Source organism: Chelonoidis abingdonii, chromosome 1 (genome assembly GCF_003597395.2).
Source record: "Chelonoidis abingdonii isolate Lonesome George chromosome 1, CheloAbing_2.0, whole genome shotgun sequence".
NCBI lineage: Eukaryota > Metazoa > Chordata > Testudines > Testudinidae > Chelonoidis > Chelonoidis abingdonii.
This window is the reverse complement of record NC_133769.1, coordinates 371436649-371455600: the sequence shown is the minus strand read 5'-3', so window position 1 is coordinate 371455600 and position 18952 is coordinate 371436649. Positions and strand designations below refer to the sequence as shown.

Here is an 18952-nt window from a genome sequence, read left to right as displayed (position 1 = left end):
CTCTCTCATTCAGTAAGGGGCCCACACTGTCCCTGACCTTCTTCTTCTTGCTAACATACCTGTAGAAACCCTTCTTGTTACCCTTCATGGCCTTTACTAGCTGCAACTCCAGTTCTGTTTTGGCCTGGATTAGAGACTGGATTAGTGTTTGCACTGGATTTGTTCTATTCCCTCCCAGGTGGAATTGAAATCGAATGTTCCAGACTGAGTCCATGTGTTCAGGAGTGGCCTGGCTGAAGGGCATTTGGATTCCCATGGCTGAACACTCTGCCGGCTCTTCTGGCTAATCAGCAATATTTCTCCAGTGCGGAGCACCTGGGTTATTAAGCACTGACATGAGACTGAATGAATTCTCCTGCCAAGTGGAACAGGAGTGCCGAGTCCACCTGTCTTCAAGTTACTAACACTCTGTAGCTGACAAGCATGGTTTGACCTTCCTCTGTAGCGGAAGGCAAAGTGGGGAGGCCCTGATTTGGCTGGATTAATGTGTTGATTATTTATGATCATTATTTGTGTGTTGGAAGAATACAGAGCGCCCCCCTCTCCAGCTGAAGGCCCCTTGTGCTGGACAATTTGCAAACATAAAGAGAAACAGACCCTGTCGCAAAGAGCTTATCGATCAAATTAAGAGAAGACACAGCTACTGTTTTTAACAAACGAGAAAGAGAGCGGATGGGAGAAGAGAGAGGAGCAGCACTAAGTACAGGTGATTACATAGGTTGCTGGATGGTCGTGAGACAGCGGAAATGCACAACCCTGCCCTGGCTGTTAGAAGAATGTCCTGGGCCTTTAAGAGCAGATCATATGTTAGAGGAACTAGATTGGGGCTAGCGAGAATGAGCCATTGGGTGGCATCTGCATCAGACACACAGCTGGGAGCGTGTGACTCTCTGATAGCTTTTGTAACTCAGCTTTAGTTCCAATCACATCTCCCACCTTCGAGTGCAGACTGAGCTTCCTTCTCATGAATTTCCAAGACAACCCCTGGTACCGGAGAGGAGACCAGAGGAGAGGGCAGAGGTAACAGGGCTATGGGGAACAACAAAGGATCCGTTCTGGAGATGGAACAACTAAAACCACCAAGGACTTAAAACTATCTGGCAATGCAGTAGACTCTGGGAAGAGATTCAGGCAGAGTTTTGATATATATCTATGCAAGCAGCTGGGTTTGGCGAAAAAGAGCGGCAGAGAATTGCAGTCTTCTTAAACAGTGTAGGACTTGGGACAGTGGGTGTCTTTACTAGCCTGCAACTCAGGCTTTGTCTGAACTGGAACATTTGTGGGTAAAACTTATCTCTGCCAGGGTTGTGAAAAAAACACAACCCTGACCTAGAAAAGTTTCCCTGACCAAAGCGCTGGTGTGCACAGCCCCATGTTGTCAGGAGACGCTCTCCAGCCGACACAGTTCCTGCCGCACAGTAGGGGTCTTTTAATTATGATGTTGGGGAGCTCTATCCTGTCAGTGTAGAGCGGCTAAACAGGAGACCTTGCAGGGAGCAGCTAGAGCAGTACATTTGTGCTGCTGTGAGGTGTGTAATGCAGACATAGCCCAGAGAGGCAGAGGGAGCAGGTTATTACACACTTTACAGAAATGTGAAGAGCCTTGTGTAGCGCAAAAGACCAAAACATTTGAAAGGTGAAAGTTTCACCTTAGGGCGTCAAAGACACCCAACATCACAACCTTTGCATTGGATACAACACAATCATATTATAAGGATGTCAAATATCAGGAGGTTTCTGTGTAGTCCGTATCCATGAAAACAACAAGGAATCCAGTGGCCTTTTAAAGACTAAGATTTATTCGGGCATAAGATTTTGTGGGTAAAAAAGCTCGCATCTGTAGAAGAGAGGTTTTTTTACCCATGAAAGCTTATGCCCAAATAAACCTGTTAGTCTTTAAGGTGCCATCAGACTCCTTTTTGTGATTATAAGGATGAACATGGGTGTGCAGGCTGTTCCTCCGAGGTACACAGCATCACACCTGCATTGGCAGGTTCCCGAACAAGAGAGGATATGGAGTCCTACAGTTCACAGGAGCAGGGAGCTCACCAACTCCAGCTAGTTCTGAAAACCTCCGATTCATCCTGAAAGGGTGGCTCAGGTTCAGACTCCCTCTACCAGGCTTTCCTCTGCATCCCACCCAATGAACAGCCCCTGCCAGAGCAGAAGTCCATTTCCCTCTTGGTGTGACAAAGAAACCATGCTTATGGCAGGGAAGTCAGGATGTCTGGGTTCTGTCTATCATCCTGCCACCCAATCTGTATGACCTTGGCAATATAACATCTCCCTGTACCTCAGTTTACCTATCTATTTAATGGGGCTGTGGTAATAGTGACTATCCTTTGCTAGGTGTTTTGAAGATCCTTCAGTGAAAGGCACTGCACAGTATGATGAGTGTTACTAGTGAGAATTACTCTGATCCTGAGCAACAGCACCATGTGCTGCACAAAGTGCTGGTGTCTCCCCTCAGGCATCTTTCTATAGATCTCTCTGTCTGCTATCTACCCATCCCGCCTGGGACTTTACATGGTATCAGACCCTACTGAGTTTTAAGCATGATCCCTATAAGTTGTAAATATACACAAATGCACAGAGCAGCCAATTCCTCTGACTCACCACAGAACCCAAGAGATCTCATCTCCCTTTGGGAAAGTCCCTTAATTATTGTTTACTCCTAATGCTGCATAAGGAGCACAGAAGCACAGACAGGCTTGTCTCCAGCCTGTTTACATTCAGATGCCACTTCTCTGCTAGAGTCTGAGCGAATCCCCCTTTGATTGCACAGAGCTATATTATAACTGGAGCACACAAAAGTGTCAGCTCTCGGCATGGGATGTTGCTGCAGATGCTGGAGAGAGAGAGGTGCTGGACTCGGCTACCTGAGGAGGATTCCTTGGGAAGACGCTTCCGTCTCAATATTCACAGGTACCATCTCTTGCTGAGGAGCTCACCTGCTAAACAAACCTAGTGCAATGTGGGCATTATGGGATCAATAATAGGTCTCTGGTCCTTTTTGCTCTGCACAGTCAGTAAAGATCCAAGAGCCCTCACCACAGGGGATGACTTTGCCTCAGTATCATGGACTAAAATGTCCCTTTGCTGGGCCCTCCTGGACTGATGGCCTCCAACCCCAAGGTTACTGCATTTCAGTGTCACAGTAGATCCTTCAGGATGTACAATACAAGGCCAAATTCTGAGGCCCGGGCCCATAATTTACCAATCCCCATTGAGGCAAAATTCTCCTTGGAGTAAGAACTGAGTTAGAACCTCAGAAGCCAGCTGTGTATTAATGCAGAGAAGTTGTCACCTCCTCCACTCGCATTTCAGGGCTCTGGTTGTTAAGGGCCGGTGGGGATGTTACCTGACTTTTATCTCCTTGGAGCTGATTAGGCTCCGCACTCAAACAATTATACAAATTTTTCAACATGAGCAACACATCTTGTCTCCGAGCTTCATTTGAGAAGTCGGCTCAAATGTTATACCAGAAACACAAAAAAACAATTCAGCTGGAAACAGACAAACAATGTGAAATTTCAGTCCAAATGCTTAAAGTTTGACAAACTGAAAATAAGGTTTCTAATGGAAGGTGTCAGACAGCCTTAACTAATGGCCATGCCGACAGCACCACCTACAATGTCACATCCATTAGTGAATCCCATTCAGCCTAACTCTTTGCTCCAGTAACGTCTGAGGTAAGGATTCCACAGGCCACTAGCCACACTCGTGTTTCCTGCTGATGCCTACTAAGGTTTCCCGCAACACAACATGTCGGAATTATTGTCACACAGAGCACCATAAAATATGGAATTGGCCTTAGTAAGGTCATTTTTTCATAATTCATTTATCTGAATATTGAACATGTCATATTTCAGTGTGTCAAGAGAGGACAATCTGCTTCAGTCATGACAACAACCTCCAGTAGTTCACGTAGTGTCTCATATTAACATTGTCTCTCCATCCAGGCATTTGCAATGTGACCATCAACGTAGACACTGATCACATACAGTAAATCAGGGGAACATATGGTAAATGCAGGAGACACCGTTCTGCCTCAGATTTGGACACATTCTCTCCTACTCCATTTCAGATTCCAACACAACTGACGTCACCAACCCCTCCACCATCATTCTGCTGGGCATTCCTGGCCTGAAGGTAGAGCATACCTGGCTCTCCATCCCATTCTGTGCAATGTACGTCATAGACATCTTGGGGAACTCCATCGTATTGTTCATTGTGAAGAGGGAGAGGAGTCTCCATATGCCCATGTACTATTTCCTCTGCATGCTGGCCATCACCGACCTGGTCCTGTCCACGTCCATCCTGCCTAAAACACTGAGCATCTTCTGGTTCAATTCCAGGGAAATCTATTTCAGTGCCTGCCTCACCCAGATGTACTTCATTCACTGCTTCTCAATGACTGAGTCTGGGATCTTAGTGGCCATGGCTTTTGATTGCTATGTGGCCCATGTGCAAACTCCTGAGACATTCCACCATCCTGACAAACTCTGTGGTGGCCAAGATTGGCCTGTCCGTGGTGCTGCGAGGTTCTGTGCTCACACTATCCTTTCCCTTCATAGCGAGAAGGTGGGTATATTGTACAACTATCATCTCCCACTCGTACTGTGAGCACATAGCTGTGGAGAAGCTGGCTTGTGCCAACACCCCCATTAGTAGTTACTACAGCCTCTTTGCCTGTTGTTTGACTAGATGTATTTTTTATAACTTTGTCCTATACCCAGATTCTCAGGGCCATCTTCAGCCTCCCTACAAAGAACTCTGGGCTCAAGGCGTTTGGGACCTGCAGCTCCCACCTCTTTGTCATCTTAGCCTTTTATTTACCAGGTCTCTTCTCCTTTCTCATACACCAGTTTGGCTACAATGTGCCTCTGCATTTCCACATTCTCATGGCCTACATGCACATCCTGGTGCCCTTCATGCTAAATCCTATCATATATGGGGTGAGGGTCAAAGAGATTCGGGTCAGGCTGCTCCAGCTTATTACTCATAAAGGGACCTAAACATTTTCTCCTTGGGCTCTGGCTCTCAGACTGAGCACAGTTGACTGCTGATTTGGTGCTGGGGCCCTCTCTTCTGAATCACTGACTGAGCAGTGAAAAGACATTAAATCCTTCCCTGATCTTACTGTGCTGTGTCAGCCTGACAACCTGGGGAACCGGTCTGTGTACAGCTCATTGGGTGGCCACCTTTCCAACTGCTGGTAACTGCACCCTTGAAATCCCCCCTTATTCCACCTCTTCAGCCAAGGTTACACCCCTTCTCTGCCTCTTCTGCCCAAGATCCAACCTCTGTCCCTCGCTCCTCTCCTCCCCTCCCCTGTCACTCACTGGAGCATTTCCACTTCCCTCCCCACACCCTCAGCGGCAAGGAAGACATTTCAGATGTTCTTATGGTGCATCCACTTTGATCATGATTCCAGGGGCTTCTGGGGCTCTTGAAAACTCTTCGGTTTTGGCAGATAACTTAGCAATTAGCTGACGGGAGCACACTTGCTAATTCCTATCTAAACGAAAGAAAGAGAAATAAATATTAGACCCACTCAGCTCTAATACTGAAGTGTTCTGACATCTTGTGGCAAGTCACTTAAGGGACACTGGTTATGTTTAAAATTGTCATGTATATTATTACTTTGTTACTAGCTCCACACACACACACACACACACACACAGGCCCCATCAGGACTCCTGGGTTCTATCTCAGTTCTAGGAGGGGACTGGGGTCTAGTAGGTTATGGCAGGCAACAGATACATCTGGGGTCTGTATAAGAACAGGAGAAGGGCTATACTGGATAAGATCAGTGCTCCATCTAGTCCAGTATTCTGTCTTCCAACAGTGGCCAATGCCAAGTGCTTCACAGGGAATGAACAGAACTGGGTAATTGTTAGGGTCCCCCCACTCTGAACTTTGTGGTACAAATGTAGGAACCCACATAAAAAACCACCTAATTTTATATTCTACAATCTTAGGTTAAAGCTTCCCCAAGACAAAAATTACTTCCCTTGTACGTGGATGGTATTGCTGCCACCACCAAGTGATTTTAACAAACATTCAGGGAAGGGTCACTTGGAACCCTATCCCCAAAATATCCCCCCACGTACCTTCACACCCTTTCCTGGGGAGCCTTGAGAAAAATATACCAATCAGTTGCCTGAGCAATGTGAGAACAGACGAGAACCTTTTTCCTTAGGACACTCAAGTCAATTACATTCTTAAAAGAAGAACTTTTTTTATAAAGAAAAAAATTAAAAAATCACACCTGCAAAATCAGGGTTTCTTGTAACTTTTCAGAGTAATAAAATGATTTAAAACAAGGAGGATTCCCTTCTGTACTCAGCTTCATGGTTACAAAAACAGGAATAAAAATACCTCTGTACAACAGGAAAATTCACAGGCCAAAACAAAAGATAAACTAATGCATTTCCTTGCCCTACTTACAATTTCTGTGGGTTTAGATGGATTATTCCAGGTATATTTTCAGGAGATATTGTACCAGCTTAGCTTCACCCTCCATCTCTCCACAAAAGAGAACAACAAAGAAATCCATCCCTCCCCCCCATTTGAAAGTATCTTCTTTCCTCATTTGTCCTTCTGGTCAAGTGCCAAGTAGCTTATTTGAACTGCTTAACTCCGTCGAGGTAAGGCAATCCAGTACAGCTGATAAAGAGGGGGTTTATTTTACTGCATTATAAGGGTTTCTACCCTTCCCCCCATATTCATGACAGTAATCATCATGTGATTCATTCTCTGTCACCCACTACCAGCTTCTGATAAACAGCAGCTAGGGACACCACCTCTGCCCATCCTGGCTATTAGCTACTGGTGGACCTGTCCTCCATGACTGTATCTAGTTCTATTTTGAACCTCGTTATAGTTTTGGCCTTTGCACCATCTCCCGGCAAAATGTTCCCAGGTTGATTGTGAAGAAATACTGTCCTTGTTTTAACTCTGCTTCCTATTAATTTCATTGTCTGCCCCCTAGTTATGTGTTTTCTGAAGGAGTAAATAAGGTTTCCTTATTTGATTTTTCAACACCAGTCATGATTCTAGAAACCTATAGCATATCACCCTTTAGTCATCTGATTTCAAAGCTGAAAAGTCCCAGTCTACGTTGTCCTTCCCTGTACCTTTTGCAAATCCAGTACATCTTTTCTGAGATATGGTGACCAAATCTGAGTGCAGGATTCCACATATAAGTCCACAGAGTTAAAGTTTGGCACACATATAAACTGAAAATAAGGTCTCCTAATTGAAGGTGTCAGACAGACTTAATTAAGGGTGCCACCAGAACCACCTACAATGGTCAATCCATTTTTGTTTCCCATTCAACTAAGCTATTTTCTCCAATAATGTCACTGCCAAGGAGTTCTGCAGGCCAAATATGAAGTATTTTGACAATTTTCTTTTCTCAATGGTATATGTTCAGATTTTCAAGGTAATTGATTGTTTGTGTGCTATGAAACAGACTAAATATAAATGTCTGATCTACTTTCTTTATCAATAGATTCATAAGATTTAACGTCAGAAGGGACCATTTGATCATCCAGCCTGACATCCTGTATAATACAAGCCATTAAATTTTACCCAGTTAACCTGATTTGAGCTTCATAACTTGTGTGTGAATAAAACCTGTTCCACTCTAGGATTTTACATGATGGAAACATAAAATATGGGATTAGAAAGGAATGCAGGGTCAGCAAGTCTGACCCCCTGCCAAGATACAGGATGTGTTGTGTCTAAACCATCTCGGACAGATTGGCATCCCACCACCTATGGGATAAGTCCAGCAAAGGAGCTTCCACAACCTTTCAAAGTGTCTGTTCCATTGTCCTCTTGGTCTTAAAGTTAGGACATTTTTTCTCAGATATAATCAAAATCTGCTCTACTGGAGTTTGAACCCACTGCCTGTTGTCCTGTGCTCTTTGGCAAGAGATAATAACATTCCTCCATCTTTCTTATCGCAGGCTTTCAAGTATCTGAAGATGGCTCCCATGTCCCCCTCACTCTCCTCTTTTCCAAACAAAATACAAATGGTTGCTTCAGCCCTTGCTCATATGGTTTGCCTTCTATCCCGTTGATCATTGTTGGCGCTTGCCTCTGGATCCTTTCCAGTTTCTCTACATCCTTACTATACATCAATGACCCAAATTAAACACAATGCTCCAGCTGAGGCCTAACCAGTTCCAAGTAGTTGAGTACTATCACCTCCCATGATTTCCATTTGCCTTTTTTGAAAATATCCACACCCCTGACAGATGTAGGTATATCAACCTAACACTGGTGTAGCCGGCATTAGGTCAATGGAAGAATTCTTCATTCGACCGAGCTACCACCTCTTGGGGAGGTGGTTTAACTATGCTGATGGGAGAATTCCTGACGTCGGTGTAAGTAGTGTCAACGTTGAAGCACTGCGGCAGCACCATTGTAGCTTCTGAAGTACAGACAAGCTCTCAAGCACGTCTTCCATAAAAGCATCCAATCTAGATCTCCACACTTGTGGAGTTGGAGAATCCATCACTTCCCTTCTTGGTGTGTTCCAAATGTTCATTCCTCTGCATGCCAAACATTGGGCCATTATTTCCAAACTGGAATTTGTCTGCCTTCAGATTCCAAAGACTGGGTCTTGTTCTGCCTTTCTATTGGTATTTTAGATTAGTAAATGAATCTCTTTAAATTTCGCTCTCTCATCTGCATTTTCTCCAGTCTCCAAGCAATTTTTTGGCTCCTTTCTGCACTCTCTCCACTTTTTCAACATCATTTCTGAAGTGTGGTCCCTGGGAGTGGACACAGTCTTTTTCACCAATAACATGTGCAGAGGTAAAATCCTTCCCCTGCTCCAAACTCACCACTCCCGCTTAGGTTTGCAAAGATCACATCAGCATTTTTGCCCACAGCATCACACTGGGAGCTCACAATGAGTTGATTGTCTACAATGACCACAACATCCTTTTCAAGGCCCCTGTGTCTCATAATGCAGTGCCCTCATCTGTGGATCAAGACTGCATTGCCTGTTCCGAGAGGATCCCTTTGCATTTGTCTGTATTAAAACATTTTGTTTGCATGGGTCCAGCTCACCAAATGGTTCAAATCAATCGGAATGCCTGCCCTGGCAAACTTCCACAGAACTCCATAGAAAGACCCGCATTCACTAATAATGGCCCATTGACAACTGCTTTCTAAGATCTTTCAGTTAGCCAGTTTTTAGTCCATTTCTCATGTGCTCTTCTGATATTACAGAGTGTTCATTTTTTTCATTGAATACTTTAAGTTTAACAGAGAACTGTCCTGTATTTGCCTCCCCCTTCTTTTCGGCTCTCCGGCTGTGTCAAAAACAGACAGTTAAGGGTTAATGCCTCTTTTACCTGTAAAGAGTTAAGAAGTTCACCTAGCCTAGCTGACACCTGAGCAGAGGAACCAATGGGAGAACAAGATGTTTCAAAAGGATGGGAGAGAAGTTTTCCTTTGTCCCAGTGTTAATTTCAGTTTTGTGCCAGAGTGAAAATACCCAGGAATCAAACAGGGTAGTGAGTATTGAAGAAATAAATTAGTTTATGTTTCTTTTCTTTTCTGACTTCTCCTGTGCATTAGAGGAATAATCCAATTGGGTCTTTCATGTAACTAAGGTTTTGCCCAGGGGAACATCCTCTGTGTTTTGAATCTGTTGTCTGCGGAGTAGCTTGGATGCTAATCTCACAGATGTATTTCTTTTACCCCTTTTCTTTAATTAAAAGCCTTCTTTTGAAGAACCGGATTGATTTTTTCCTGAGGGAAAGGTTACAGTACTTGGGAGGGAGAGATTTTGGGAGGGAAGACAGAGTTTTCCAAATGACTCCTGAACAGCTGTTTTAAACGATTTGGGTTGTTGCAGCAGACTGATCTAAGCTGGCAATTAATCTTAGGGGTTCTCATGCTGTTCTGCACCTCTTTACCCTAAAGTTCAGAGTGGAGGTGAAACCTATGACAGGCTGCCTCACTGTGTATTTCTGGTTACAAGTGAGATGTCCAGGGGACAAAACTAGTCTCAGGGCCTAGTCTCTAGGTGCACAGCTCCCTGCTCCCAGTGAGAGGCACTAGAATGGAAGCTGCACCCTGAGAATGGGCCTAGAATCCTATAGCCAGAGGCAGGTCTCTAACCTCTAATTTTGTTTCATGAGTGGCTGGCGAAAGCTTTCCTGTAACTTTGCTAGGTGTGTCCCTGTCTGTGGATGTCTGAGTGAGTGCAGGACCTGGAGGAGTTTGCAGCTTTTCATTTTATCACAGTGTGGGAGGGGGCCCAGACTGGTGTGCCAGAGGGCTCAGCTGTACCCCAGTTCCAGGTTTCGCCCCAGGGAAGTCGGTCATAGTGGCACAGTGATCAGCTGGAGATCAGTCAAAGAGTTTACCAGTTTATTTGCTTATTTCAGGAAAGGGAAATAGGGACAGAAAAACATCAAAGTAAGCGAAAACAGCAAAATAATTGTAAAGTTGGATCTATTCAGATTGCAGGCAGCAGATAAAGAAGAACATAGGAGAATTTTAGAGATGACGCAAGGAAAGGCTGCCAGAGAGGAGGCTGACCACAGGAGGGCTATGAAACTAACACAACAAGAAATTGAGAAGAAAGAGGGAGAGTGGAAACACCAATTGCAAAGGCAGAACCAGAACCTTCCCACTGAACTGATTTTCAACCCTTCAAAAATCCAAAACTGGGAACAGTTGTATCCTGCATACAATGAGATTGAATACTTCACTACCTTGGAGAGGCTGTGTGTGGTTCATAGGATTCCTGATGATTGGAAGATGCCCACATTAGTTGCAAAGTTAACTGGTAAAGCACTGGATTTATTCAATAAACTGGCAAGTGAGGAAGTTTTAGATTATTGTAAATTCAAAGAAATGTTTTTGAAACAATTTTAGAATTACCCCTGAGAGATATAGAGTTAAACATAGGAATCCTATCAGGGTGCTGAAATGGACAATGTGGAATATTTAAGCAAAATTAAAAATTTGATCAGTAGTGGGTAGAGGGCAAAGGTGTTACAAGCTTTGAAAGAATATTTGAATTGGTTACTCAGAGTATGTCTACACAATGGTATTATTCCGATTTTACAGAAACCAATATTTGGGAACAGATTGTATAAAGTCGAGTGCACGTGGCCACACTAAGCACATTAATTCGGCGGTGTACGTCCATGTACCGAGGTTAGCGTCGACTTCTGAAGCATTGCACTATGGGTAGCTATCCCGTAGCTATCTCATAGTTTCCACAGTCTCCCCTGCCCATTGGAATTCTGGGTTGAGATTCCAGTGCCTGATGAGGCCAAAAATTTGTCGCAGGTGTTTATGAGTATATGTCATCAGTCCATCCTCCCTCCGTGAAAGCAACAGAGGCAATCATTTCACGCCCTTTTCCCTGGATTGCCCAGGCAGACGCCATAGCATGGCAACCATGGAGCCTGTTCAGCCTTTTTTCACTGTCACCGTATGTCTACTGGATGCTGCTGACAGACGCAGTACTGCAGCGCTACACAGCAACATCCCCTGGCCTTTGCAAGTTAGCAAAGATGGTTACCAGCTCTACTGTACTGTCTGCTGCTTTGCAAGTTGTAAATGATGGTTACCAATCATAGTGTACCGTCTGCTGCTGTCACGGGTGCTCCTGGTCGGCCTCGGTGAGGTCAGTCGGGGGCGCCTGGACAAAAATGGGAATGACTCCCCAGGTCATTCTCTTCTTTAAGTTTTGTCTAATGGAGAGTCAGTCCTGCAAGATATCGCAAGTCCTACTATAAGATAACAGAGAGGGAAACGGTCCGCCTCCGGGTCAGAGCCCCAGACATCCCGCAGAAATGATGAGCTGCATGCCATTCTAGGGGGTGCCCCTGCAACAACCCCACCCATTGCTTCCCTCCTCCCACAACCCTTCTGGGCTACCATGGCAGTGTCCCCCCATTTGTGTGATGAAGTAATAAAGAATGCAGGAATAAGAAACAACACTGATTTCATTGCCTCTGCAAGCAGAGATCAAAGCGGGGAAAGGAGGGCAGCCTCCAGCTGCTATGATATTCCAGGCAGGACTGAATCTCCATTAGACAAAGCTTAAAGAAGGGAATGACCGGAAGTCATTTCCATTTTTGCCCAGGCGCCCCTAGCCGACCTCACCGAGTCCAGCCAGGAGCACTCACGGGACAATGATAACAGTTATCAGTCTTACTGTACCATCCAGAAAGGAAAAGAAAGGAATGCTGCTGTGTGTCTGCCAGCAGCATCCAGTACACATATGGTGACAGTGAAAAAAGGTCAGAAAGGATTTTTTCTCCTCTGCTTTCACGGAAGGAGGGGGGGCGATGGCGATGACATATACCCTGAACCACCTGCAACAATTTTTTTGACCCTTCAGGCTTCCGGGAGGTCAGCCCAGAATTCAAATGCTAATGACCCAGCAGAGAGAGGTGAGGAGGTTATTCCATGGGGTGGTAAGCCAGAGAAAGCAGGTTTGTAAGAGCTGCTGACAAAATAAAAACCTCTTAGCCCAGAGAGCACAGATCACAACTCCCTAGGAAAGGGGGATGGAGAAGGTCCCAGTGCTTAGCATAGGGATTGCAGGGAGAGACCAGGAGTGAGTATGTAAATGTTTCGCATGGGGTTGGGAAGCACTCCATAGAGAGCTAGCCAACATGCAAAGTCCCCTGTAGCAAGGTGCTGGGGCAAAGGCACCTAATTAGCCCCTGCTCAGCCAACCCCAATCTATTTCCTCTGATTGGGGCTGGGGAGAAGCCTGGTGCCTGGCCTTTAGAACTGCCTGCACCTGCGGGCCAGAAGGTTCAAGGGCTATAAAGGCTGGCTGGCAGCCGGAAGAAGGAGGGAGGGGGAATGGTCAATCTCCAGGCTGAGGGCAGACTCTGTTTAGGAGAGGATCGGATCGGATCGGATCGGATCAGGCCTGCAAGCTGTACATAGCATATCACTGGTGGTGGGAGAATGTGTAAATAAAGCCACCAGTGCTGCATAACTAGAAGCACCTCTGAGCTTTACTGGGGCAACCAATGGGCCCCAGGAAGAGGGGCAGGCAGAGAACTTGTCACATCCCCCTATATCCTTACCTCACCAGCCCCTGGAATACCAAGAACACAAAGATGTCTTTAGACTGAGACCCCTACTGAACAGGACACTCAGGGGAAAGGAAAACGAGTAAATAAACACAGGTTAAGGTTCGGGAAGGAGTTGAAAGACACAAAAGGTATTGAACAAACCAAATTGTCTGAGCAAAAGTCGCGGTATAATAACAATACTTCAAAATGCAGACTTGTGATAAAAGTTTTAGTGTTGTTGTGAAACCTCCCTATGCAAAGTCTGTAGCTAATGGTTATTCTTATCAAAAAGAATTTGGTCCTGATGCTGAATCCTGTGAAAAGTGTAATACGCAGGGGTTTGGGGAAAGTTTTTGACATAATAGGAGGAGTAAACAAAAAGCCTTACGGGGATATTGCTTCTCTGCTAACACGTGTAAACAGGCTTAAAGCTTGTCAGAGCAGGGAAACCATAATAAACCTGGTCTCCTGTCTGGAAAGGGAAACTGAGGCACACCTCATGGCCTTGGTGGATATCTGTATTGAGTTATCACCATTTGAAAAAACACAGTGGTTAACCATGCTGCAGAGACGCAAAATCATGTTTTCTAGCGACACAGAGAAGGCACTCTTTTTGACTTTTGAGCTCACTAGGCTGATCCACAATGGTTAAAATGTACACAGAACTTTGGAACAACAACTTTGTAACACTACAATGCTTGCAATATTTGGGAGTTGTATGGTCAAAACCTAAAGAGGGCTTTGGCACACAGCCTCCGCAGTAATCAATGTCCAACACTCCTGTAGTAAACTAAAGGGGGAGATGTGAAATTCTGTGTCCCAGAGCAGCACCCTGGCACCCCCATATTTACCTTGGTGATATGATTATGATGTGTTTTTTATAAGGCATATCATGTAAGATATCAATGGAAAAGTTATCATTTGCTGAAGATGCTTACCCTATTTGTATGCATGTATCTTTTTTGTAGCTAAAGTTACATACAGAGAGATTATGTACCAGTATTTGAAGTGCGTTTGTTCCTGGGTAACACCCACAATAGAGTTTACATCCAGTGTAGTCAGCACATTGTGGATGTACCATTCAGAGTAGTCACCCATTATGAAACATAATAGGCCTTAGAAGAAGTTTATCTGCACCTGACCGACTTTCCTGTGAATGTTTTAGCCAGGAAATGGGTAATGGCCCCAGCTATGACTCATCGAAGCAGGTAAGGGCATGTGAGCAGCTCATGTGACACTGGACTCCATCTTGCGCCTGAACTTTCCCACTAATTGTGCTGGGGGCTTTTGCTTTGAAAAATGAAGTTCCCTCCACATGGCAGATGCTATAACAGGGGGAAGCCTAACCCTAAGCAACATCATCACCCAGTCTCACTCCTCCCACAACACAACACCTAGAAACAGCTTAGGAACAAGGACTAAACTCAGGCTGTGGTCCCAGAGTGAAGGGATTTCTAGCCTGTGTATGGAAGATTGGTGGGTTGTTTGTACCATCAGGGTGAGACGCTGCTTGATTCAAAACCTGTCTAGTGTATAGAACTTACATTATGATTTTGTTTATTTCTGTGGTAATGAGATTTGATCTCTTCGTTATTATTTCTAGTCACTTAAAATGTATGTCTGTACTTAATCCATCTGTTTGATATATTTTGCCTAAAACAGAGTGTTGTTTGAAATGCAAAAGGGAAATCTCCTCAGGAAATAGAGTTGGTGCATTGTCCTCTCCACATTGAGGAAGAAGCAGACTGGGTAATAACCTTCCACTGGACAGCTCCTGACAAGGGGAAAACAGGACAGCTCTGGGGTCCTAGGCTGGGGAGTTGGGGAGAACTGGCTGGAACCTCTCTGTTGTTGGTTCATGACTGGCTACTGAAAGCATTCATGTAACTGCAGCTTGGTATGTCCCTACCTGTGTATGGCTGTGTAAATACAAGACCTGGGCAGGATAGCAGCTTCCCATAGCCTTACAATGTGAGAAGGAGCCCAGATTGGTTAGCCAGAGGGCTCAGCAGTATTCCAGTCCCAGATTACACACCACAGAAATCCATCACACCTACCCAACAAACAGACTCTCCTAGACTGTGAGTCCGTTTCGCACTTGTCATGGGCTCAGTTACTGATGGAGAGATGTTGGTTACAATAGGTAAGTCAAGACTCATGAGCTCTGCCTGTCATTCTCTGTGGGACCTTTGCCAAATTCCTTTGCCTCAGTTTACTCTCTGTATAATGAAGATATGTTTATAGGGACTTTACCAACTAGGTGTTTTCAAGATCTGTCAATGAAAGGTGCTGCACAGCATGATGATAATTCTAGATGAGAATTACTGATTTCTGATCCTTTAGCAACAGCCCTGTGTGCCAGCAGAAAGTGCTTGTGTCTCCCTTCAGTCATCTCCCTCCAGATCTGTCTGTCTCCTATCTACCAAGCCATCCTGGGCATTTACAGGATAACAGACCCTATGGAGCACAAGTTATTATCCCCAGTTTTCTTCCTAATCTACTATAATTTTAAAATATACACAAATACACAGAGCAGCCAATTCTTCTTTGACTCAGTGGAGAGCCCAAGAGTTCTCATCTCCCTTTGGGAAGGTCCCTTAATTACTGTTTACTCCTAAGGGCGTATAAATAGCATAGAAATGCAGAAAAGCTTGTCTCCAGTCTGTTTATATCCAGATGCGACTTCTCCTCGAGAAGCTGAATGAACCCACCTGGGATTGCACAGAGCTATATTATAAATGGTGCACAACCCTGTGTTTGCTCTTGATGTGGGACATTGCTGCAGATGCTGGGGTGAGAGAGGTGTGGGGCACGGCTACCTGACGAGGATTCCCAGGAAAGACACTTCGCTCTCACAGTTCACAGGTACCCATCCTTTGCTGAGGAGCTCACTTGCTCGACAAATGCACTGTGATGTGGGTATAATGGGATAGAGAATAGATCTGTGGTCCTTTCTGCTCTGCACAGCCATTAAACATCTGCTCACTACCGGGCTGAGTTTGCTCCTGTATCACTGTCCAAAATGCCATTCCTTTCTGTGGACACCCAGCTGCCCCTGCCAATGGCCTCACGCCCTGAGGCGGCTGTATTTTAGTGGCACAGTGGATCCTTCATAATGAGAGGTGTTAGTAGATGTACAATATAAGGCAAAAATAGGAGGCTATACCCTGTATTTTGCTCAAGCCCCACTGAGGCAAAATTCCCTGTGGAATAAGAACTGAGTAAAGACCTCAGGAGCCAGATATGTGTTAATGCACAGACACTGTCACCTCTTTCTCTTGCATTTCAGGGGTCTGGCTGTTAACGGGGAGGAAGGGAGGAGTTACTTTAAGTTTATATGCTGGAAAGCATGGAGGTGCTAGGGCTCCTCACTGGTATAACTATAAGGATTTTTCAGCATGAACAAGACCTCTTCCTGCCTAGTTTACTCGAGATGATGGCTGAACTGTTATTCCTGAAATTTTCAAAACACAATTCATCCAGAAGCAGGCACCCAGCATTGCAAATATATGTCCAAATGGTTAAAGTTTGGCAAACTTATAAACAACTGAAAATGAGATCTCCTAATGGAAGGTGTCAGACAGCCTTAACTAAGGGGGCCCCCAGAATCACCTACAATGGCCAATCAATTGGTGAATCCCATTCAGCTAAGCTGTTTGCTACAATCATGTTGGTGGCAAGGAGTCCCATAGGCCAAATATGAAGTATTTTGACAATTTTATTTTCTCAGTGTTATATGTTCAGATTTTCATTGTAATTAAATGTTCCCTTGTTTGTGTGCAGTGAAACAGAGTAAATAAAAATGCCTGATCTACTTTGTTGATAGATTCATATGATTTAAGGTCAGAAGGTTCCATTTGATCATCCAGCCTGACATCCTGTTTAACACCAGCCATTAAATTTTGCACAGTTACCCCTGATTCAGGCTTCATCATATGTGTGACTAAGGCCTGTTCCACTCTAGGATTTTACATTATAGAAGTATAGAGCCATGGGGATAGAAACATGCAAGCATCAGCCAGTCTGACCCCCTGCCAAGATGCAGGATGTGTTGTATTTAAACCTTCCCAGAGATTTGGGTGTCCCGCCACCTTTAGCTTCCACAACCTTCCAAGGCATCTGTTCCATTGTCCTCCTGGTTTTACAGTTAGATAGTTTTTTCTCAGATATAATAGAAATCTGCTATGCTGGAGTTTGAACCCACTGCCTGTTGTCCTGTACTCTGCGGCAAAAGTTAATAACTTTCCTCCATCTTTCTTATCACTGGCTTTCAAGTATCTGAAGATGGCCCCCATGTCCCCCTCACTCTTCTCTTTTCCAAACCAAACACAGATGGTTGCTTCAGCCCTTGCTCGCATGGCTTGTCTTCTGTCCCTTTGATCATCATTGTCGCTTGCCTCTGGATCCTTTCCAGTTTCTCTACATCCTTCCTATAGATCAGTGACCCAAACTAGATTTAATACTCCAGCTAAGGTCTAACCAGTGTCTTGTAGATGAGTACTATCACCTCCCATGGTTTGCATGTTATGCATTCATTAATACAACCTAACATTGCATTTTCCTTTTTGGAAAATATCTACACCCGGAAGAGATGTAGCTGTGTCAACCTAACCCTGGTGTAGCTGGCATTAGGTCAATGGAAGAATTCTTCTATCGACCTATCTTGGGGAGGTGGATTAACTGCACTGATGGGAGAACCCCTGGTGTTGGTGTAAGTAGTGTCTACCTTGAAGCTCCATGGCAGCACTATCGTAACATTTTAAATGTAGACAAGCCCTCAAGCAGATCTTCCAGAAAAGCATCCAGTCTGGATCTGTAGCCATGTGGAGTTGGAGAATCCACCACTTCCCTTCTCAGTGTGTTGCAAACTTTAATCGCCCTGAGTGTTAAAAACTTGGCCCTTATTTCCAACTGGACTTTGTCTGGCTTCAGATTCCAGTGATTGGGTCCTGTTTTGTCTTTCTTCACTAGGTTAAAGAGCACGTCATTGGTATTTAAGATGAATAAATTAAGAGCCAATCATTTTTGTCACTGTTTTCTGTGCCTTTTCCAGTTTTTCAACATTATTTCTGAAATGTGGATCCCAGGACTGGATGCAGTCAGTTTCACCAATACCATGTGCAGACGTAAAATCCTCCGTCTGCTCCAATTTATCACTCTCCTGTTTATGTATCTGTCATAAACAGATAGCTAAGGGTTAATGTCTCTTTCACCTGTAAAGGGTTAACAAATAGTGACCTGCAACACCTGACCAGAGAACCAATCAGGAGACAAGATACTTTCAAATCTTGGTGGAGGGAAGCCTTTGTTTGTGTTTTTGGGGTTTTGTTTTGTTCTCTCTGGGATCTGAGAGTGACCGGACGTACTACAGGCTCTAATTTTCTATTCAAGTAGTAAGTGCAAGTAGAAAAGTGGTTTAGTCTTTTTAATTGGTTTTCTTTATTTGCAAATGTGTATCTGGCTGGAAGTATTTTAAGTTGTATTTCTGCTGGAGGAGGCTTTTCTCCAGTTTCTATAAGCTGAAGACCCTGTAATATTCCATCTTCAATTTACAGTGATTATCTTTATTCTCCTTTTTTTATTAAACGTTTTTCTCTTTAAGACCTGATTAATTTTTTCCCCTTGTTAAGGAAAAGGAACTGAGTCTGTACTCACCAGGGAATTGGTGGGGAGAAGGGAGAAGGAGGAGTGGGGGAGGAAAGGTAAATTTCCTCTGTGTTTTAGATTCACGGAGCTTGAATCTGTCTATCTCTCCAGGATAACCCAGGGAGGAAAAGCCTGGGAGAGGGGGAGAAGGGGGAGGAGAAACCTGATTTCTCTGTATTGTGATTCAAGGAGTTTGAAGCATGGTGATCTCCTGGTGTACCCAG

The 18952-nt window shown here is 44.5% G+C and overlaps 1 pseudogene; it reads left to right on the top strand.

The window, feature by feature from the left end:
* The first annotated feature begins 4029 nt into the window (after positions 1-4029).
* On the top strand, positions 4030-5018 carry LOC116839603 (olfactory receptor 52R1-like; annotated as a pseudogene).
* The last annotated feature ends 13934 nt before the right edge of the window (positions 5019-18952 follow it).